This window comes from Symsagittifera roscoffensis, chromosome 5 (genome assembly GCF_963678635.1).
Source record: "Symsagittifera roscoffensis chromosome 5, txSymRosc1.1, whole genome shotgun sequence".
Taxonomy (NCBI): domain Eukaryota; kingdom Metazoa; phylum Xenacoelomorpha; order Acoela; family Convolutidae; genus Symsagittifera; species Symsagittifera roscoffensis.
Genome location: NC_087066.1, coordinates 20,468,225 through 20,487,721, shown reverse-complemented (window position 1 = coordinate 20,487,721; position 19,497 = coordinate 20,468,225). Strand labels below are relative to the sequence as shown.

General features: G+C 36.2%; 1 protein-coding gene and 29 non-coding genes across 30 annotated transcripts in view; 1 reads left to right on the top strand and 29 right to left on the bottom strand.

Annotated features, from left to right (window-relative positions):
• LOC134846899 (dynein axonemal heavy chain 1-like) overlaps positions 1-19,497 on the top strand; it is a 513,436-nt gene that overhangs the window by 438,559 nt on the left and 55,380 nt on the right. The gene's annotated exons all lie outside the window — the stretch shown is intronic.
• Positions 174-256, bottom strand: Trnay-gua (transfer RNA tyrosine (anticodon GUA)). Its single transcript is given in 2 exon segments — positions 174-209; positions 220-256. It is a non-coding gene; the product is annotated as a tRNA-Tyr (tRNA).
• Trnay-gua (transfer RNA tyrosine (anticodon GUA)) lies at positions 484-566 on the bottom strand. Its single transcript is given in 2 exon segments — positions 484-519; positions 530-566. It is a non-coding gene; the product is annotated as a tRNA-Tyr (tRNA).
• On the bottom strand, positions 2,183-2,265 carry Trnay-gua (transfer RNA tyrosine (anticodon GUA)). The gene is given in 2 exon segments: positions 2,183-2,218; positions 2,229-2,265. It is a non-coding gene; the product is annotated as a tRNA-Tyr (tRNA).
• On the bottom strand, positions 2,906-2,988 carry Trnay-gua (transfer RNA tyrosine (anticodon GUA)). Its single transcript is given in 2 exon segments — positions 2,906-2,941; positions 2,952-2,988. It is a non-coding gene; the product is annotated as a tRNA-Tyr (tRNA).
• Trnay-gua (transfer RNA tyrosine (anticodon GUA)) lies at positions 3,275-3,357 on the bottom strand. Its single transcript is given in 2 exon segments — positions 3,275-3,310; positions 3,321-3,357. It is a non-coding gene; the product is annotated as a tRNA-Tyr (tRNA).
• Positions 3,647-3,729, bottom strand: Trnay-gua (transfer RNA tyrosine (anticodon GUA)). The gene is given in 2 exon segments: positions 3,647-3,682; positions 3,693-3,729. It is a non-coding gene; the product is annotated as a tRNA-Tyr (tRNA).
• Positions 4,373-4,455, bottom strand: Trnay-gua (transfer RNA tyrosine (anticodon GUA)). Its single transcript is given in 2 exon segments — positions 4,373-4,408; positions 4,419-4,455. It is a non-coding gene; the product is annotated as a tRNA-Tyr (tRNA).
• On the bottom strand, positions 4,742-4,824 carry Trnay-gua (transfer RNA tyrosine (anticodon GUA)). Its single transcript is given in 2 exon segments — positions 4,742-4,777; positions 4,788-4,824. It is a non-coding gene; the product is annotated as a tRNA-Tyr (tRNA).
• On the bottom strand, positions 5,114-5,196 carry Trnay-gua (transfer RNA tyrosine (anticodon GUA)). The gene is given in 2 exon segments: positions 5,114-5,149; positions 5,160-5,196. It is a non-coding gene; the product is annotated as a tRNA-Tyr (tRNA).
• On the bottom strand, positions 5,837-5,919 carry Trnay-gua (transfer RNA tyrosine (anticodon GUA)). Its single transcript is given in 2 exon segments — positions 5,837-5,872; positions 5,883-5,919. It is a non-coding gene; the product is annotated as a tRNA-Tyr (tRNA).
• Positions 6,207-6,289, bottom strand: Trnay-gua (transfer RNA tyrosine (anticodon GUA)). Its single transcript is given in 2 exon segments — positions 6,207-6,242; positions 6,253-6,289. It is a non-coding gene; the product is annotated as a tRNA-Tyr (tRNA).
• Trnay-aua (transfer RNA tyrosine (anticodon AUA)) lies at positions 7,278-7,360 on the bottom strand. The gene is given in 2 exon segments: positions 7,278-7,313; positions 7,324-7,360. It is a non-coding gene; the product is annotated as a tRNA-Tyr (tRNA).
• Positions 8,002-8,084, bottom strand: Trnay-aua (transfer RNA tyrosine (anticodon AUA)). The gene is given in 2 exon segments: positions 8,002-8,037; positions 8,048-8,084. It is a non-coding gene; the product is annotated as a tRNA-Tyr (tRNA).
• On the bottom strand, positions 8,725-8,807 carry Trnay-gua (transfer RNA tyrosine (anticodon GUA)). Its single transcript is given in 2 exon segments — positions 8,725-8,760; positions 8,771-8,807. It is a non-coding gene; the product is annotated as a tRNA-Tyr (tRNA).
• On the bottom strand, positions 9,095-9,177 carry Trnay-gua (transfer RNA tyrosine (anticodon GUA)). The gene is given in 2 exon segments: positions 9,095-9,130; positions 9,141-9,177. It is a non-coding gene; the product is annotated as a tRNA-Tyr (tRNA).
• Trnay-gua (transfer RNA tyrosine (anticodon GUA)) lies at positions 9,464-9,546 on the bottom strand. The gene is given in 2 exon segments: positions 9,464-9,499; positions 9,510-9,546. It is a non-coding gene; the product is annotated as a tRNA-Tyr (tRNA).
• Positions 9,833-9,915, bottom strand: Trnay-gua (transfer RNA tyrosine (anticodon GUA)). Its single transcript is given in 2 exon segments — positions 9,833-9,868; positions 9,879-9,915. It is a non-coding gene; the product is annotated as a tRNA-Tyr (tRNA).
• On the bottom strand, positions 10,201-10,283 carry Trnay-gua (transfer RNA tyrosine (anticodon GUA)). The gene is given in 2 exon segments: positions 10,201-10,236; positions 10,247-10,283. It is a non-coding gene; the product is annotated as a tRNA-Tyr (tRNA).
• Positions 11,112-11,194, bottom strand: Trnay-gua (transfer RNA tyrosine (anticodon GUA)). Its single transcript is given in 2 exon segments — positions 11,112-11,147; positions 11,158-11,194. It is a non-coding gene; the product is annotated as a tRNA-Tyr (tRNA).
• On the bottom strand, positions 12,022-12,104 carry Trnay-gua (transfer RNA tyrosine (anticodon GUA)). The gene is given in 2 exon segments: positions 12,022-12,057; positions 12,068-12,104. It is a non-coding gene; the product is annotated as a tRNA-Tyr (tRNA).
• Trnay-gua (transfer RNA tyrosine (anticodon GUA)) lies at positions 12,390-12,472 on the bottom strand. The gene is given in 2 exon segments: positions 12,390-12,425; positions 12,436-12,472. It is a non-coding gene; the product is annotated as a tRNA-Tyr (tRNA).
• Trnay-gua (transfer RNA tyrosine (anticodon GUA)) lies at positions 12,925-13,007 on the bottom strand. Its single transcript is given in 2 exon segments — positions 12,925-12,960; positions 12,971-13,007. It is a non-coding gene; the product is annotated as a tRNA-Tyr (tRNA).
• Trnay-gua (transfer RNA tyrosine (anticodon GUA)) lies at positions 13,648-13,730 on the bottom strand. The gene is given in 2 exon segments: positions 13,648-13,683; positions 13,694-13,730. It is a non-coding gene; the product is annotated as a tRNA-Tyr (tRNA).
• Trnay-gua (transfer RNA tyrosine (anticodon GUA)) lies at positions 14,921-15,003 on the bottom strand. The gene is given in 2 exon segments: positions 14,921-14,956; positions 14,967-15,003. It is a non-coding gene; the product is annotated as a tRNA-Tyr (tRNA).
• Positions 15,819-15,901, bottom strand: Trnay-gua (transfer RNA tyrosine (anticodon GUA)). The gene is given in 2 exon segments: positions 15,819-15,854; positions 15,865-15,901. It is a non-coding gene; the product is annotated as a tRNA-Tyr (tRNA).
• Trnay-gua (transfer RNA tyrosine (anticodon GUA)) lies at positions 16,154-16,236 on the bottom strand. The gene is given in 2 exon segments: positions 16,154-16,189; positions 16,200-16,236. It is a non-coding gene; the product is annotated as a tRNA-Tyr (tRNA).
• On the bottom strand, positions 17,202-17,284 carry Trnay-gua (transfer RNA tyrosine (anticodon GUA)). Its single transcript is given in 2 exon segments — positions 17,202-17,237; positions 17,248-17,284. It is a non-coding gene; the product is annotated as a tRNA-Tyr (tRNA).
• Positions 17,925-18,007, bottom strand: Trnay-gua (transfer RNA tyrosine (anticodon GUA)). Its single transcript is given in 2 exon segments — positions 17,925-17,960; positions 17,971-18,007. It is a non-coding gene; the product is annotated as a tRNA-Tyr (tRNA).
• Trnay-gua (transfer RNA tyrosine (anticodon GUA)) lies at positions 18,291-18,373 on the bottom strand. Its single transcript is given in 2 exon segments — positions 18,291-18,326; positions 18,337-18,373. It is a non-coding gene; the product is annotated as a tRNA-Tyr (tRNA).

Genomic DNA, 19,497 nt, shown 5'->3' with positions numbered 1-19,497 from the left:
CATGATTCAATGGGAAAAATTTGATTTTTTTTTGCTCTTCATAATTATATAGTCAAACTAATGGCAAACATTTGATTGCATATGCAAAATTATCTCCTACATTTTTCCCTTAATTTCAATATTGAGAAGTAAAGCAATTTCCGGCAACTGTTATAAAACAATAAGTGAAGTCATCCGCCAACGCGGACTCGAACCAGGGAACTAAGGATATCAGTTTTTCTACAGTCCTCCGCTCTACCAACTGAGCTATCGGCGGATGTATTTTCTGGCGATTGTTTGATCATTTATCATCCAAAAACCTTGTTTACGAGGTGAAAAAAAAAACTGACAGAAATTTTGATAAGGGTTTTTCATGATTTTAAATAAAAAAAATTTTTTTTGCTCTTTTGATCATTTGTTCAGTGAAAATTGTTCTGGATCTTCAAAAAATAACCTTCTAAAATGTTCGCTAAATTTTGTTTCGAAGAAAACTTTTTCATGCCATCCGCCGACCCGGACTCGAACCAGGGACCTAAGGATATCAGCTTTTCTACAGTCCTCCGCTCTACCAACTGAGCTATCGGCGGATGTGCTCTCCGGTGATTGTTCGATCATTTTTCATCTAAAAATTTTGTTTACGAGGTGAATAAAACAGACAAAAATTTTGATGAAGTTTTTTCATGATTCGTTGAGAAAAAAAGTTTTGTTTTGCTCTTACTGATCCTCTGTTCAAACTAATAGTGAAAATTGTTCTGGATCTTCAAAAAATAGTCTTCTAAAAGGTTCGTTAGTTTTTGTTTTGAAGAAAACCTTTTCTGTCTAAAATTTTTGAGATCAACTGCATCAATTTTCTATGGAATCCTCTCCGAGCCCTCAGTTTTTAGGTAATAGCAGTAATTGCGGTCCTCTGCTCTTTTAAAAAAAGGTATATATCAACAATTGTTTGCCAATAATTGCCGTTAGATTGTTTTCTGGCGGTTTTTGTCGCTTTATCGTCTACGGGTCCAAAAAAGTATCTAATTGATTTTTGTGAAGATTTTGGTTTTCCGCAAAGTTCGAAAAAAATGTTTTCTTTTATGTTGGTTAAGTTTTACAGAAGATTTCATGCCATCCGCCGATCCGGACTCGAACCAGGGACCTAAGGCTATCAGCTTTTCAACCGTTCTACGCTCTACCAACTGAGCTATCGGTGCGTGTCTGTTGAGAGCCGCTTCGCTTTTTTGTCCAGTCTTGTTTGATCATTTTCATTTAAAACTTTGACTACGAGGAAAAGAAAACAGACAGAAAGTTTTATAAAAGTTTGTCATGAGTCAATGAATATTTTTTATGCTCTTCTCTATCATCTAGTCAAACTAATGGCAAAGTTTTAATTGAATGTTCAAACTAAATTCTTACAATATTAGATTTTTCGACATAATTTTGACAATGAAAAGTAAAGCAGTTTCCGGCAATCGTTATCAAACAATAAGTGATGTCTTCCGCCGACCCGGACTTGAACCAGGGACCTGAGGATATCTGTTTTTCTACAGTACTCCGCGCTACCAACCGAGGTATCGGCGGATGTCTGCGGTTCAGCCGCTTAGATTTTTTCTCCGGCGATCGTTTGATCTTTTTTCATCTTAAAACCTTGATTACGACGTCAAGAAAACAGCCAGAAATTTTCATCAAATTTTTTCATGATTCAATGGGAAAAATTTGTTTTTTTTTTGCTCTTTATAATCATATAGTCAATCTAATGGCAAACATTTGACTGCATGTTCAAAATTATCTTCTACATTTTCCCCTTAATTTCAATTTTGAAATGTAAAGCAGTTTCCGGCAATTGTTATCAAACAATAAATGATGTCATCCGCCGAACCGGACTCGTACCAGGGACCTAAGGATATCAGTTTTTCTATACCAACTGAGCTATCGGCGGATGTCTGCGGTTCAGCCGCTTAGATTTGTTCTCCGTCGATTGTTTGATCTTTTTTCATCTGAAAACCTTGATTACGACGTGAAGAAAACAGCCAGAAGTTTTCATCAAATTTTTTCATGATTCAATGGGAAAAATTTGCTTTTTTGCTCTTTATAATCATATAGTCAATCTAATGGCAAACATTTGACTGCATGTTCAAAATTATCTTCTACATTTTCCCCTTAATTTCAATTTTGAAATGTAAAGCAGTTTCCGGCAATTGTTATCAAACAATAAATGAGGTCATCCGCCGACCCGGACTTGAACCAGGGACCTAAGGATATCAGTTTGTCTACAGTCCTCCGCTCTACCAACTGAGCTATCGGCGGATGTTTACGGTTCAGCCGCTTAGATTTTTTCTCCGGCGATTGTTTGATCTTTTTTCATCTGAAAACCTTGATTACGACGTCAAGAAAACAGCCAGAAATTTTCATCAAATTTTTTCATGATTCAATCGGAAAAATTTGCTTTTTTGCTCTTTATAATCATATAGTCAATCTAATGGCAAACATTTGACTGCATGTTCAAAATTATCTTCTACATTTTTCCCTGAATTTCAATTTTGAAATGTAAAGCAGTTTCCGGCAATTGTTATCAAACAAAAAATGATGTCATCCGCCGAACCGGACTCGTACCAGGGACCTAAGGATATCAGTTTTTCTATACCAACTGAGCTATCGGCGGATGTCTGCGGTTCAGCCGCTTAGATTTGTTCTCCGTCGATTGTTTGATCTTTTTTCATCTGAAAACCTTGATTACGACGTGAAGAAAACAGCCAGAAATTTTCATCAAATTTTTTCATGATTCAATGGGAAAAATTTGCTTTTTTTGCTCTTTATAATCATATACCCTAACTAATGGCAAGCATTTGACTGCATGTTCAAAATTATCTTCCACATTTTTCCCTTAATTTCAATTTTGAAAAGTAAAGAAATTTTCGGCAATTTTATCAAACAAAAAGTGATGTCATCCACCGACCCGGACTCGAAACAGGGACCTAAGGATATCAGTTTTTCTACAGTTCTCCGCTCTACCAACTGAGCTATCGGCGGATGTCTACGGTTCAGCCGCTTAGATTTTTTCTCCGCCGATTGTGTGATCTTTTTTCATCTGAAAACCTTGATTACGACGTGAAGAAAACAGCCAGAACGTTTCATCAAATTTTTTCATGATTCAATTGGAAAAATTTGTTTTTTTTTGCTCTTTATAATCATATAATCAGACTAATGGCAAACATTTGACTGCATGTTCAAAATTATCTTCTACATTTTTCCCTTGATTTCAATTTTGAAAAGTAAAGAAATTTCCGGCAATTTTATCAAACAAAAAGTGATGTCATCCGCCGACCCGGACTCGAACCAGGGACCTAAGGATATCAGTTTTTCTACAGTCCTCCGCTCTACCAACTGAGCTATCGGCGGATGTCTACGGTTCAGCCGCTTAGATTTTTTGTCCGCCGATTGTTTGATCTTTTTTCATCTGAAAACCTTGATTACGACGTGAAGAAAACAGCCAGAAATTTACATCAAATTTTTTCATGATTCAATGGGAAATATTTGTTTTTTTTTTTGCTCTTTATAATCATATAGTCAAAATAATGGCAAACATTTGACTGCATGTTCAAAATTATCTTCTACATTTTCCCCTTAATTTCAATTTTGAAATGTAAAGCAATTTCCGGCAATTGTTATCAAACAATAAATGATGTCATCCGCCGACCCGGACTCGTACCAGGGACCTAAGGATATCAGTTTTTCTACAGTCCTCCGCTCTACCAACTGAGCTATCGGCGGATGTCTACGGTTCAGCCGCTTAGATTTTTTGTCCGCCGATTGTTTGATCTTTTTTCATCTGAAAACCTTGATTACGACGTGAAGAAAACAGCCAGAAATTTACATCAAATTTTTTCATGATTCAATGGGAAATATTTGTTTTTTTTTTGCTCTTTATAATCATATAGTCAAAATAATGGCAAACATTTGACTGCATGTTCAAAATTATCTTCTACATTTTTCCCTGAATTTCAATTTTGAAATGTAAAGCAGTTTCCGGCAATTGTTATCAAACAAAAAATGATGTCATCCGCCGAACCGGACTCGTACCAGGGACCTAAGGATATCAGTTTTTCTATACCAACTGAGCTATCGGCGGATGTCTGCGGTTCAGCCGCTTAGATTTGTTCTCCGTCGATTGTTTGATCTTTTTTCATCTGAAAACCTTGATTACGACGTGAAGAAAACAGCCAGAAATTTTCATCAAATTTTTTCATGATTCAATGGGAAAAATTTGCTTTTTTTGCTCTTTATAATCATATACCCTAACTAATGGCAAGCATTTGACTGCATGTTCAAAATTATCTTCCACATTTTTCCCTTAATTTCAATTTTGAAAAGTAAAGAAATTTTCGGCAATTTTATCAAACAAAAAGTGATGTCATCCACCGACCCGGACTCGAAACAGGGACCTAAGGATATCAGTTTTTCTACAGTTCTCCGCTCTACCAACTGAGCTATCGGCGGATGTCTACGGTTCAGCCGCTTAGATTTTTTCTCCGCCGATTGTGTGATCTTTTTTCATCTGAAAACCTTGATTACGACGTGAAGAAAACAGCCAGAACGTTTCATCAAATTTTTTCATGATTCAATGGGAAAAATTTGTTTTTTTTTGCTCTTTATAATCATATAATCAGACTAATGGCAAACATTTGACTGCATGTTCAAAATTATCTTCTACATTTTTCCCTTGATTTCAATTTTGAAAAGTAAAGAAATTTCCGGCAATTTTATCAAACAAAAAGTGATGTCATCCGCCGACCCGGACTCGAACCAGGGACCTAAGGATATCAGTTTTTCTACAGTCCTCCGCTCTACCAACTGAGCTATCGGCGGATGTCTACGGTTCAGCCGCTTAGATTTTTTGTCCGCCGATTGTTTGATCTTTTTTCATCTGAAAACCTTAATTACGACGTGAAGAAAACAGCCAGAAATTTACATCAAATTTTTTCATGATTCAATGGGAAATATTTGTTTTTTTTTTTGCTCTTTATAATCATATAGTCAAAATAATGGCAAACATTTGACTGCATGTTCAAAATTATCTTCTACATTTTCCCCTTAATTTCAATTTTGAAATGTAAAGCAATTTCCGGCAATTGTTATCAAACAATAAATGATGTCATCCGCCGACCCGGACTCGTACCAGGGACCTAAGGATATCAGTTTTTCTACAGTCCTCCGCTCTACCAACTGAGCTATCGGCGGATGTTTACGGTTCAGCCGCTTAGACTTTTTCTCCGGCGATTGTTTGATCTTTTTTCATCTGAAAACCTTGATTACGACGTCAAGAAATCAGCCAGAAGTTTTCATCAAATTTTTTCATGATTCAATCGGAAAAATTTGCTTTTTTGCTCTTTATAATCATATAGTCAATCTAATGGCAAACATTTGACTGCATGTTCAAAATTATCTTCTACATTTTTCCCTTAATTTCAATTTTGAAATGTAAAGCAGTTTCCGGCAATTGTTATCAAACAATAAATGATGTCATCCGCCGAACCGGACTCGTACCAGGGACCTAAGGATATCAGTTTTTCTATACCAACTGAGCTATCGGCGGATGTCTGCGGTTCAGCCGCTTAGATTTGTTCTCCGTCGATTGTTTGATCTTTTTTCATCTGAAAACCTTGATTACGACGTGAAGAAAACAGCCAGAAATTTTCATCAAATTTTTTCATGATTCAATGGGAAAAATTTGCTTTTTTTGCTCTTTATAATCATATACCCTAACTAATGGCAAGCATTTGACTGCATGTTCAAAATTATCTTCCACATTTCTCCCTTAATTTCAATTTTGAAAAGTAAAGAAATTTTCGGCAATTTTATCAAACAAAAAGTGATGTCATCCGCCGACCCGGACTCGAAACAGGGACCTAAGGATATCAGTTTTTCTACAGTTCTCCGCTCTACCAACTGAGCTATCGGCGGATGTCTACGGTGCAGCCGCTTAGATTTTTTCTCCGCCGATTGTGTGATCTTTTTTCATCTGAAAACCTTGATTACGACGTGAAGAAAACAGCCAGAACGTTTCATCAAATTTTTTCATGATTCAATGGGAAAAATTTGTTTTTTTTTTGCTCTTTATAATCATATAGTCAGACTAATGGCAAACATTTGACTGCATGTTCAAAATTATCTTCTACATTTTTCCCTTAATTTCAATTTTGAAAAGTAAAGAAATTTCCGGCAATTTTATTAAACAAAAAGTGATGTCATCCGCCGACCCGGACTCGAACCAGGGACCTAAGGATATCAGTTTTTCTACAGTCCTCCGCTCTACCAACTGAGCTATCGGCGGATGTCTACCGTTCAGCCGCTTAGATTTTTTGTCCGCCGATTGTTTGATCTTTTTTCATCTGAAAACCTTGATTACGACGTGAAGAAAACAGCCAGAAATATACATCAAATTTTTTCATGATTCAATGGGAAATATTGTTTTTTTTTTGCTCTTTATAATCATATAGTCAAAATAATGGCAAACATTTGACTGCATGTTCAAAATTATCTTCTACATTTTCCCCTTAATTTCAATTTTGAAATGTAAAGCAATTTCCGGCAATTGTTATCAAACAATAAATGATGTCATCCGCCGACCCGGACTCGTACCAGGGACCTAAGGATATCAGTTTTTCTACAGTCCTCCGCTCTACTAACTGAGCGATCGGCGGATGTTTACGGTTCAGCCGCTTAGATTTTTTCTCCGGCGATTGTTTGATCTTTTTTCATCTGAAAACCTTGATTACGACGTCAAGAAAACAGCCAGAAATTTTTTATCAAATTTTTTCATGATTCAATGGGAAAAATAATGGCAAACATTTGACTGCATGTTCAAAATTATCTTCTACATTTTCCCCTTAATTTCAATTTTGAAATGTAAAGCAATTTCCGGCAATTGTTATCAAACAATAAATGATGTCATCCGCCGACCCGTACTCGTACCAGGGACCTAAGGATATCAGTTTTTCTACATTCCTCTGCTCTACCAACTGAGCTATCGGCGGATGTTTACGGTTCAGCCGCTTAGATTTTTTCTCCGGCGATTGTTTGATCTTTTTTCATCTGAAAACCTTGATTACGACGTGAAGAAAACAGCCAGAACGTTTCATCAAATTTTTTCATGATTCAATGGGAAAAATTTGTTTTTTTTGCTCTTTATAGTCATATAGTCAGACTAACGGCAAACATTTGACTGCATGTTCAAAATTATCTTCTACATTTTTCCCTTAATTTCAATTTTGAAAAGTAAAGAAATTTCCGGCAATTTTATCAAACAAAAAGTGATGTCATCCGCCGACCCGGACTCGAACCAGGGACCTAAGGATATCAGTTTTTCTATAGTCCTCCGCTCTACCAACTGAGCTATCGGCGGATGTTTACGGTTCAGCGGCTTAGATTTTTTCTCCGGCGATTGTTTGATCTTTTTTCATCTGAAAACCTTGATTACGACGTCAAGAAAAAAGCCAGAAATTTTCATCAAATTTTTTCATGATTAAATGGGAAAAATTTGTGTTTTTGCTCTTTATAATCATATAGTCAATCTAATGGCAAACATTCGACTGCATGTTCAAAATTATCCTCTACATTTTTCCCTTAATTTCAATTTTGAAATGTAAAGCAGTTTCCGGCAATTGTTATCAAACAATAAATGATGTCATCCGCCGGACCGGACTCGTACCAGGGACCTAAGGATATCAGTTTTTCTATACCAACTGAGCTATCGGCGGATGTCTGCGGTTCAGCCGCTTAGATTTTTTCTCCGACGATTGTTTGATCTTTTTTCATCTGAAAACCTTGATTACGACGTGAAGAAAACAGCCAGAAATTTTCATCAAATTTTTTCATGATTCAAGGGGAAAAATTTGTTTTTTTTTGCTCTTTATAATCATATAGTCAGACTAACGGCAAACATTTGACTGCATGTTCAAAATTATCTTCTACATTTTTCCCTTAATTTCAATTTTGAAAAGTAAAGAAATTTCCGGCAATTTTATCAAACAAAAAGTGATGTCATCCGCCGACCCGGACTCGAACCAGGGACCTAAGGATATCAGTTTTTCTATAGTCCTCCGCTCTACCAACTGATCTATCGGCGGATGTTTACGGTTCAGCCGCTTAGATTTTTTCTCCGGCGATTGTTTGATCTTTTTTCATCTGAAAACCTTGATTACGACGTCAAGAAAAAAGCCAGAAATTTTCATCAAATTTTTTCATGATTAAATGGGAAAAATTTGTTTTTTTGCTCTTTATAATCATATAGTCAATCTAATGGCAAACATTTGACTGCATGTTCAAAATTATCCTCTACATTTTTCCCTTAATTTCAATTTTGAAATGTAAAGCAGTTTCCGGCAATTGTTATCAAACAATAAATGATGTCATCCGCCGAACCGGACTCGTACCAGGGACCTAAGGATATCAGTTTTTCTATACCAACTGAGCTATCCGCGGATGTCTGCGGTTCAGCCGCTTAGATTTTTTCTCCGACGATTGTTTGATCTTTTTTCATCTGAAAACCTTGATTACGACGTGAAGAAAACAGCCAGAAATTTTCATCAAATTTTTTCATGATTCAATGGGAAAAATTTGCTTTTTTTGCTCTTTATAATCATATACCCTAACTAATGGCAAGCATTTGACTGCGTGTTCAAAATTATCTTCCACATTTTTCCCTTAATTTCAATTTTGAAAAGTAAAGAAATTTTCGGCAATTTTATCAAACAAAAAGTGATGTCATCCGCCGAGCCGGACTCGAAACAGGGACCTAAGGATATCAGTTTTTCTACAGTTCTCCGCTCTACCAACTGAGCTATCGGCGGATGTCTACGGTTCAGCCGCTTAGATTTTTTCTCCGCCGATTGTGTGATCTTTTTTCATCTGAAAACCTTGATTACGACGTGAAGAAAACAGCCAGAAATTTACATCAAATTTTTTCATGATTCAATGAGAAAAATTTGTTTTTTTTTGCTCTTTATAATCATATAGTCAAAATAATGGCAAACATTTGACTGCATGTTCAAAATTATCTTCTACATTTTCCCCTTAATTTCAATTTTGAAATGTAAAGCAATTTCCGGCAATTGTTATCAAACAATAAATGATGTCATCCGCCGACCCGGACTCGTACCAGGGACCTAAGGATATCAGTTTTTCTACAGTCCTCCATTCTACCAACTGAGCTATCGGCGGATGTTTACGGTTCAGCCGCTTAGATTTTTTCTCCGGCGATTGTTTGATCTTTTTTCATCTGAAAACCTTGATTACGACGTGAAGAAAACAGCCAGAACGTTTCATCAAATTTTTTCATGATTCAATGGGAAAAATTTGTTTTTTTTTTGCTCTTTATAATCATATAGTCAGACTAACGGCAAACATTTGACTGCATGTTCAAAATTATCTTCTACATTTTCCCTTAATTTCAATTTTGAAAAGTAAAGAAATTTCCGGCAATTTTATCAAACAAAAAGTGATGTCATCCGCCGACCCGGATTCGAACCATGGACCTAAGGATATCAGTTTTTCTACAGTCCTCCGCTCTACCAACTGAGCTATCGGCGGATGTCTACGGTTTAGCCGCTTAGATTTTTTGTCCGCCGATTGTTTGATCTTTTTTCATCTGAAAACCTTGATTACGACGTGAAGAAAACAGCCAGAAATTTACATCAAATTTTTTCATGATTCAATGGGAAAAATTTGTTTTTTTCGCTCTTTATAATCATATAGTCAAAATAATGGCATACATTTGACTGCATGTTCAAAATTATCTACTACATTTTCCCCTTAATTTCAATTTTGAAATGTAAAGCAATTTCCGGCAATTGTTATCAAACAATAAATGATGTCATCCGCCGACCCGGACTCGTACCAGGGACCTAAGGATATCAGTTTTTCTACAGTCCTCCGCTCTACCAACTGAGCTATCGGCGGATGTTTACGGTTCAGCCGCTTAGATTTTTTCTCCGGCGATTGTTTGATCTTTTTTCATCTGAAAACCTTGATTACGACGTGAAGAAAACAGCCAGAACGTTTCATCAAATTTTTTCATGATTCAATGGGAAAAATTTGTTTTTTTTTGCTCTTTATAATCATATAGTCAGACTAATGGCAAACATTTGACTGCATGTTCAAATTATCTTCTACACTTTTCCCTTAATTTCAATTTTGAAAAGTAAAGAAATTTCCGGCAATTTTATCAAACAAAAAGTGATGTCATCCGACGACCCGGACTCGAACCAGGGACCTAAGGATATCAGTTTTTCTACAGTCCTCTGCTCTACCAACTGAGCTATCGGCGGATGTCTACGGTTCAGCCGCTTAGATTTTTTCTCCGCCGATTGTTTGATCTTTTTTCAACTGAAAACCTTGATTACGACGTGAAGAAAGCAGCCAGAAATTTTCATCAAATTTTTTCATGATTCAATGGGAAAAATTTGTTTTTTTTGGTCTTTATAATCATATAGTCAAACTAATGGCAAACATTTGACTGCATGTTCAAAATTATCTTCTACATTTTTCCCTTAATTTCAATTTTGAAATGTAAAGCAATTTCCGGCAATTGTTATCAAACAATAAATGATGTCATCCGCCGACCTGGACTCGTACTAGTGACCTAAGGATATCAGTTTTTCTACAGTCCTCCGCTCTACCAGCTGAGCTATCGGCGGAAGTGCTCACCGGCGATTGTTCGATCATTTTCTATCTAAAAATTTTGTAACGAGGTGAATAAAACAGACAGAAATTTTGATGAAGGTTTTTCATGATTCGTTAAGAAAAAAACGTTTTTTTTTTTGCTCTTACTGGTCTTCTGGTCAAACTAATAGTGAAAACTGTTCTGGATCTTCAAAAAATAGTCTTCTAAAAGGTTCGTTAGTTTGTGTTTCGAAGAAAAACTTTCTGTCTAAAATTTTCGAGATAAACTGCAGCAATTTTCTATGGAATCCTCTCCGAGCCCTCAGTTTTTAGGTAATAGCGTAATTGCAGTCCTCTGCTCTTTTAAAAAAGGTATATATCAACAATTTTTTGCCAATAATTGCCGTTAGATTGTTTTCTGCCGCATTTTGTCGCCTTGTCGTCTACGGGTCCAAAAGGGTATCTTATTGCTTTTTTTCAGAGAATTCATGCCATCCGCCGACTCGGACTCGAACCAGGGACCTGAGGATATAATATTTTCTACAGTCCTACGCTCTACCAACTGAGCTATCGGCGGTTGTCTGTGCCAGCCGCTCTGATTTGTTCTCCGGCGATTGTTTGATCTTTTTTCATCTGAAAACCTTGATTACGACGTGAAGAAAACAGCCAGAAATTTTCATCAAATTTTTTCATGATTCAATGGGAAAAATTTGTTTTTTTTTGCTCTTTATAATCATATAGTCAAACTAATGGCAAACATTTCACTGCATGTTCAAAATTATCTTCTACATTTTTCCCTTAATTTCAATTTTGAAATGTAAAGCAATTTCCGGCAATTGTTATCAAACAATAAATGATGTCATCCGCCGACCTGGACTCGTACTAGTGACCTAAGGATATCAGTTTTTCTACAGTCCTCCGCTCTACCAGCTGAGCTATCGGCGGAAGTGCTCACCGGCGATTGTTCGATCATTTTCTATCTAAAAATTTTGTAACGAGGTGAATAAAACAGACAGAAATTTTGATGAAGGTTTTTCATGATTCGTTAAGAAAAAAACGTTTTTTTTTTTGCTCTTACTGGTCTTCTGGTCAAACTAATAGTGAAAACTGTTCTGGATCTTCAAAAAATAGTCTTCTAAAAGGTTCGTTAGTTTGTGTTTCGAAGAAAAACTTTCTGTCTAAAATTTTCGAGATAAACTGCAGCAATTTTCTATGGAATCCTCTCCGAGCCCTCAGTTTTTAGGTAATAGCGTAATTGCAGTCCTCTGCTCTTTTAAAAAAGGTATATATCAACAATTTTTTGCCAATAATTGCCGTTAGATTGTTTTCTGCCGCATTTTGTCGCCTTGTCGTCTACGGGTCCAAAAGGGTATCTTATTGCTTTTTTTCAGAGAATTCATGCCATCCGCCGACTCGGACTCGAACCAGGGACCTGAGGATATAATATTTTCTACAGTCCTACGCTCTACCAACTGAGCTATCGGCGGTTGTCTGTGCCAGCCGCTCTGATTTGTTCTCCGGCGATTGTTTGATCTTTTTTCATCTGAAAACCTTGATTACGACGTGAAGAAAACAGCCAGAAATTTTCATCAAATTTTTTCATGATTCAATGGGAAAAATTTGTTTTTTTTTGCTCTTTATAATCATATAGTCAAACTAATGGCAAACATTTCACTGCATGTTCAAAATTATCTTCTACATTTTTCCCTTAATTTCAATTTTGAAATGTAAAGCAATTTCCGGCAATTGTTATCAAACAATAAATGATGTCATCCGCCGACCCGGACTCGTACCAGTGACCTAAGGATATCAGTTTTTCTACAGTCCTCCGCTCTACCAGCTGAGCTATCGGCGGAAGTGCTCACCGCCGATTGTTCGATCATTTTCTATCTAAAAATTTTGTAACGAGGTGAATAAAACAGACAGAAATTTTGATGAAGGTTTTTCATGATTCGTTAAGAAAAAAACGTTTTTTGTTTTGCTCTTACTGGTCTTCTGGTCAAACTAATAGTGAAAACTGTTCTGGATCTTCAAAAAATAGTCTTCTAAAAGGTTCGTTAGTTTGTGTTTCGAAGAAAAACTTTCTGTCTAAAATTTTCGAGATAAACTGCAGCAATTTTCTATGGAATCCTCTCCGAGCCCTCAGTTTTTAGGTAATAGCATTAATTGCGGTCCTCTGCTCTTTTAAAAAAGGTATATATCAACAATTGTTTGCCAATAATTGCCGTTAGATTGTTTTCTGCCGCATTTTGTCGCCTACGGGTCCAAAAGGGTATCTTATTGCTTTTTTTCAGAGAATTCATGCCATCCGCCGACTCGGACTCGAACCAGGGACCTGAGGATATAATCTTTTCTACAGTCCTACGCTCTACCAACTGAGCTATCGGCGGTTGTCTGTGCCAGCCGCTCTGATTTGTTCTCCGGTGATTGTTTGATCTTTTTTCATCTGAAAACCTTGATTACGACGTGAAGAAAACAGCCAGAAATTTTCATCAAATTTTTTCATGATTCAATGGGAAAAATTTGTTTTTTTTGCTCTTTATAATCATATAGTCAATCTAATGGCAAACATTTGACTGCATGTTCAAAATTATCTTCTACATTTTTCCCTTAATTTCAATTTTGAAATGTAAAGCAGTTTCCGGCAATTGTTATCAAACAATAAATGATGTCATCCGCCGAACCGGACTCGTACCAGGGACCTAAGGATATCAATTTTTCTATACCAACTGAGCTATCGGCGGATGTCTGCGGTTCAGCCGCTTAGATTTTTTCTCCGACGATTGTTTGATCTTTTTTCATCTGAAAACCTTGATTACGACGTGAAGAAAACAGCCAGAAATTTTCATCAAATTTTTTCATGATTCAATGGGAAAAATTTGTTTTTTTTTGCTCTTTATAATCATATACCCTAACTAATGGCAAGCATTTGACTGCATGTTCAAAATTATCTTCTCTATTTTTCCCTCAATTTCAATTTTGAAAAGTAAAGAAATTTTCGGCAATTTTATCAAACAAAAAGTGATGTCATCCGCCGACCCGGACTCGAAACAGGGACCTAAGGATATCAGTTTTTCTACAGTTCTCCGCTCTACCAACTGAGCTATCGGCGGATGTCTACGGTTCAGCCGCTTAGATTTTTTCTCCGACGATTGTTTGATCTTTTTTCATGTGAAAACCTTGATTACGACGTGAAGAAAACAGCCAGAAATTTTCATCAAATTTTTTCATGATTCAATGGGAAAAATTTGTTTTTTTTTGCTCTTTATAATCATATACCCTAACTAATGGCAAGCATTTGACTGCATGTTCAAAATTATCTTCTCTATTTTTCCCTTAATTTCAATTTTGAAAAGTAAAGAACTTTCCGGCAATTTTATCAAACAAAAAGTGATGTCATCCGCCGACTCGAACCAGGGACCTAAGGATATCAGTTTTTCTACAGTCCTCCGCTCTACCAACTTAGCTATCGGCGGATGTCTACAGTTCAGCCGCTTAGATTTTTTCTCCGCCGATTGTTTGATCTTTTTTCAACTGAAAACTTTGATTACGACGTGAAGAAAACAGCCAGAAATTTTCATCAAATTTTTTCATGATTCAATGGGAAAAATTTGTTTGTTTTTGCTCTTTATAATCATATAGTCTAACTAATGGCAAACATTTGACCGCATGTTCAAAATTATCTTCTACATTTTTCCCTTAATTTCAATTTTGAAATGTAAAGCAATTTCCGGCAATTGTTATCAAACAATAAATGATGTCATCCGCCGAACCGGACTCGTACCAGTGACCTAAGGATATCAGTTTTTCTACAGTCCTCCGCTCTACCAGCTGATCTATCGGCGGATGTGCTCACCGGCGATTGTTCGATCATTTTCTATCTAAACATTTTGTAACGAGGTGAATAAAACAGACAGAAATTTTGATGAAGGTTTTTCATGATTCGTTAAGAAAAAAACGTTTTTTTTGCTCTTACTGGTCTTCTGTTCAAACTAATATTGAAAACTGTTCTGGATCTTCAAAAAATAGTCTTCTAAAAGGTTCGTTAGCTTGTGTTTCGAAGAAAAACTTTCTGTCTAAAATTTTCGAGATAAACTGCAGCAATTTTCTATGGAATCCTCTCCGAGCCCTCAGTTTTTAGGTAATAGCAGTAATTGCGGTCCTCTGCTCTTTTAAAAAAGGTATATATCAACAATTCTTTGCCAATAATTGCCGTTAGATTGTTTTCTGCCGCATTTTGTCGCCTTGTCGTCTACGGGTCCAAAAGGGTATCTTATTGCTTTTTTTCAGAGAATTCATGCCATCCGCCGACTCGGACTCGAACCAGGGACCTGAGGATATAATCTTTTCTACAGTCCTACGCTCTACCAACTGAGCTATCGGCGGTTGTCTGTGCCAGCCGCTCTGATTTGTTGTCCGGCGATTGTTTGATCTTTTTTCATCTGAAAACCTTGACTACGACATGAAGAAAACAGACAGAAAATTTTATTTATGTTTTTCAAGATTCAATGGGAGAAATTTGATTTTTTTGCTCTTTATAACCATATAGTCAAACGAATGGCAAACATTTGATAGCATATGCAAAGTTATCCTCTACATGTTTTCCTTAGTTTCAAATTTGAGAAGTTAAGCAATTTCCGGCAACTGTTATAAAACAATAAGTTATTTCATCCGCCAACCCTGACTCGAACCAGGGACCTAAGGATATCAGTTTGTTTACAGTCCTCCCCTCTTTCAACTGAGCTATCGGCGGATGTGTTCTCTGGCGATTGTTTGATCATCTTTCATCTAAAAACATTGCTTACGAGGTGAACAAAAAAACAGACAGAAACTTTGATAAGGGTTTTTCATGATTTGTTAAATAAAAATTTTTTTGTTTTTTTTTGCTATTTTTGATCATTTTTTTAAACTAATAGTGAAAAAAAATAGTCTTCTAAAAGGTACGTTAGTTTTTGTTTCGAAGAAAACTTTCTGTCTAAAATTTTCGAGATAAACTGCAGCAATTTTCTATGGAATCCTTTCCGAGCCCTCAGTTTTCAGGTAATAGCAGTAATTGCGGTCCTCTGTTCTTTTGAAAAAGGTATATATCAACAATTGTTTGCCAATAATTGCCGTTAGATTGATTCTGGCGGTTTTTGTGGCCTTTATCGTCTACGGGTGCAAAAGGGTATCTTATTGATTTTTTCAGAGATATTATGCCATCGGCCGAACCGGACTCGAACCAGGGACCAAAGGATATCATCTTTTCTACAGTCCTCCGCTCTACCAACTGAGCTATCGGCGGTTGTCTGTTTGTCAGCCGCTTTGATTTGTTCTCCGGCGATTGTTTGATCTTTTTTCATCTAAAAACCTTGTTTACGAGGTGAAAAAAAAACAGACAGAAATTTTGATAAGGGTTTTTCATGATTTTAAATTTAAAAAATTTTTTTTTTGCTCTTTTTGATCATTTGTTCAGTGAAAATTGTTCTGGATCTTCAAAAAATAACCTTCTAAAATGTTCGCTAAATTTTGTTTCGAAGAAAACTTTTTCATGCCATCCGCCGACCCGGACTCGAACCAGGGACCTAAGGATATCAGCTTTTCTACAGTCCTCCGCTCTACCAACTGAGCTATCGGCGGATGTGCTCTCCGGTGATTGTTCGATCATTTTTCATCTAAAAATTTTGTTTACGAGGTGAATAAAACAGACAAAAATTTTGATGAAGGTTTTTCATGATTCGTTGAGAAAAAAAGTTTTGTTTTGCTCTTACTGATCCTCTGTTCAAACTAATAGTGAAAATTGTTCTGGATCTTCAAAAAATAGTCTTCTAAATGGTTCGTTAGTTTTTGTTTCGAAGAAAACCTTTTCTGTCTAAAATTTTTGAGATCAACTGCATCAATTTTCTATGGAATCCTCTCCGAGCCCTCAGTTTTTAGGTAATAGCAGTAATTGCGGTCCTCTGCTCTTTTAAAAAAGGTATATATCAACAATTGTTTGCCAATAATTGCCGTTAGATTGTTTTCTGGCGGTTTTTGTCGCCTTATCGGTTACGGGTCCAAAAAAAGTATCTAATTGATTTTTGTGAAGATTTTGGTTTTCCGCAAAGCTCGAAAAAAAATGTTTTTTTAAACGTTGGTTAAGTTTTAAAGTAGGTAAGTCGATTCTGATGACTAGTTTTATCTTAAATTTAATCTGTGAAAAACAAATGATGTTCCGGTAACTGACTTTTTCAGAGATTTCATGCCATCCGCCGATGTGGACTCGAAGGATATCAGCTTTTCTACAGTCCTCCGCTATACCAACTGAGCTATCGGTGGTTGTCTGTTCGTCAGCCGCTTCGATTTTTCCTCCAGTCTTGTTTGATCATTTGTCATTTAAAACCTTGACTACGAGGAAAAGAAAACATACAGAAAGTTTCATAAAAGTTTTTCATGATTCAATGAAATTTTATTTTTGCTCTTTTCTATGATCTAGTCACACTAATTGCAAAATTTTAATTGAATTTTCAAACTAAATTCTTACAATGTTAGATTTTCCGACAAAATTTCCATTTTGAAAATTAAAGAAATTTCCGGCATTTGTTATCAAACAATAAGTGATGTCATCCGCCGACCCGGACTCGAACCAGGGACCTAAGGATATCAGTTTTTCTACAGTCCTCCGCTCTACCAACTGAGCTATCGGCGGATGTCTGCGGTTCACTAGCTTAGATTTTTTCTCCGGCGATTGTTTGATCTTTTTTCATCTGAAAACCTTGATTACGACGTCAAGAAAACAGCCAGAAATTTTCATCAAATGTTTTCATGATTCAATGGGAAAAATTTGCTTTTTTGCTCTTTATAGTCATATAGTCAATCTAATGGCAAACATTTGACTGCATGTTCAAAATTATCTTCTACATTTTTCCCTTAATTCCAATTTTGAAATGTAAAGCAGTTTCCGGCAATTGTTATCAAACAATCAATGATGTCATCCGCCGAACCGGACTCGTACCAGGGATCTAAGGATATCAGTTTTTCTATACTAACTGAGCTATCGGCGGATGTCTGCGGTTCAGCCGCTTAGATTTTTTCTCCGACGATTGTTTGATCTTTTTTCATCTGAAAACCTTGATTACGACGTGAAGAAAACTGCCAGAAATTTTCATCAAATTTTTTCATGATTCAATGGGAAAAATTTGCTTTTTTTGCTCTTTATAATCATTTAATCTAACTAATGGCAAGCATTTGACTGCATGTTCAAAATTATCTTCTACATTTTTCCCTTAATTTCAATTTTGAAAAGTAAAGAAATTTTCGGCAGTTTTATCAAACAAAAAGTGATGTCATCCGCCGACCCGGACTCGTACCAGGGACCTAAGGATATCAATTTTTCTACAGTTCTCCGCTCTACCAACTGAGCTATCGGCGGATGTGTACGGTTCAGCCGCTTAGTTTTTTTCTCCGCCGATTGTTTGATCTTTTTTCAACTGAAAACCTTGATTATGACGAAGAAAATAGCCAGAAATGTTCATCAAATTTTTTCATGATTCAATGGGAAAAATTTGCTTTTTTGCTCTTTATAGTCATATAGTCAATCTAATGGCAAACATTTGACTGCAGGTTCAAAATTATCTTCTACATTTTTCCCTTAATTTCAATTTTGAAATGTAAAGCAATTTCCGGCAATTGTTATCAAACAATAAATGATGTCATGCGCCGACCCGGACTCGCACCAGGGACCTAAGGATATCAGTTTTTCTACAGTCCTCCGCTCTACCAGCTGAGCTATCGGCGGATGTGCTCTCCGGCGATTGTTCGATCATTTTCTATCTAAAAATTTTGTAACGAGGTGAATAAAACAGACAGAAATTTTGATGAAGGTTTTTCATGATTCGTTAAGAAAAAAACGTTTTTTTTGCTCTTACTGGTCTTCTGTTCAAACTAATAGTGAAAACTGTTCTGGATCTTCAAAAAATAGTCTTCTAAAAGGTTCGTTAGTTTGTGTTTCGAAGAAAAACTTTCTGTCTAAAATTTTCGAGATAAACTGCAGCAATTTTCTATGGAATCCTCTCCGAGCCCTCAGTTTTTAGGTAATAGCAGTAATTGCGGTCCTCTGCTCTTTTAAAAAAGGTATATATCAACAATTGTTTGCCAATAATTGCCGTTAGATTGTTTTCTGCCGCATTTTGTCGCCTTGTCGTCTACGGGTCCAAAAGGGTGTCTTATTGCTTTTTTTCAGAGAATTCATGCCATCCGCCGACCCGGTCTCGAACCAGGGACCTGAGGATATAATCTTTTCTACAGTCCTACGCTCTACCAACTGAGATATTGGCGGTTGTCTGTGTCAGCCGCTCTGATTTGTTCTCCGGCGATTGTTTGATCTTTTTCATTTGAAAACCTTGACTACGACATGAAGAAGACAGACAGAAAATTTTATTTATGTTTTTCAAGATTCAATGGGAAAAATTTGATTTTTTTGCTCTTTATAACCATATAGTCAAACGAATGGCAAACATTTGATAGCATATGCAAAATTATCCTCTACATTTTTCCCTTAGTTTCAAATTTGAGAAGTAAAGCAATTTCCGGCAACTGTTATAAAACAATAAGTTATTTCATCCGCCAACCCTGACGCGAACCAGGGACTTAAGGATATCAGTTTGTTTACAGTCCTCCACTCTTTCAACTGAGCTATCGGCGGATGTGTTCTCTGGCGATTGTTTGATCATCTTTCATCTAAAAACATTGTTTACGTGGTGAACAAAAAAACTGACAGAAACTTTGATAAGGGTTTTTCATGATTTGTTAAATAAATTTTTTTTTTGTTTTTTTTTGGCTCTGTTTGATCATTTGTTTAAACTAATTTGAAAATTGTTCTGGATCTTCAAAAAAAACCTTCTAAAAAACTCGTTAAATTTG